Raw genomic sequence first — 688 nt, 5'->3', positions numbered from 1 at the left:
TCTTAAAGGGGATTTGAGTTGAGATAGGGGGATTTGAGGGGTCCTGGTGGGGAGTTTGGGGTCCCTAAATGGACCCTAAAGGGGGGTTTGGGGTCTATGATGGGAGACTGGGGGATTTAGGGGTCCCTAAATGGACCCTAAAGGAGGATTTGGGGTCTCTAAGTGGAGACTGGGGGATTTAGGGGTCCCTAAATGGACCCTAAAGGGGGATTTGGGGTTTTGGGTCAAAAAAGGGCGATTTTGGCTGACTTGATGCCGCTCTGCACCACGCGGTTCTTGCAGCTGCGCCAACACGTGCAGGCCTGGTTGCATTCGAAGATGAGGGGGGGCTCGATCTTATTGAACTCCTGCAGCAGCCGCCCGTCCNCCCCATATCCCCCCCTATATCCCCCATTTCCCCCATTACCGAAGTCGACGCCCTCGGACACTTTTCCTCGCGCCACCGAGAGCAGCACAGCACCACGGCCGTTCTCACACGCCTGCGAGTGTGCAACGGGGGGAGTGAGTGTGTAAAGGGAGTGTGTAATAACACGGTGAGTGTGTAAAGTGAGTGTGTAAAGGGAGTGTGTAATAACACGGTGAGCGTGTAAAGTGAGTGTGTAACAATGGGAGTGTGTAACTGTGAGTGTGTAAAGGGAGTGTGTAACAATGGGAGTGTGTAACAATGGGAGTGTGTAACTGTGAGTGT

General features: G+C 53.6%; 1 long non-coding RNA gene across 1 annotated transcript in view; it reads right to left on the bottom strand.

Annotated features, from left to right (window-relative positions):
- Positions 1-389: 389 nt before the first annotated feature.
- LOC107307798 overlaps positions 390-688 on the bottom strand; it is a 6449-nt gene continuing 6150 nt past the window's right edge. The window contains exon 3 of the long non-coding RNA XR_001552513.2: positions 390-479. This is a non-coding gene — a long non-coding RNA (uncharacterized LOC107307798). The remainder of the gene's footprint in view (positions 480-688) is intronic.

Source organism: Coturnix japonica, unplaced genomic scaffold, assembly GCF_001577835.2.
Source record: "Coturnix japonica isolate 7356 unplaced genomic scaffold, Coturnix japonica 2.1 chrUnrandom935, whole genome shotgun sequence".
In the NCBI taxonomy this organism is placed as follows: Eukaryota; Metazoa; Chordata; class Aves; order Galliformes; family Phasianidae; genus Coturnix; species Coturnix japonica.
This window is presented reverse-complemented; position numbering and strand designations above follow the sequence as displayed.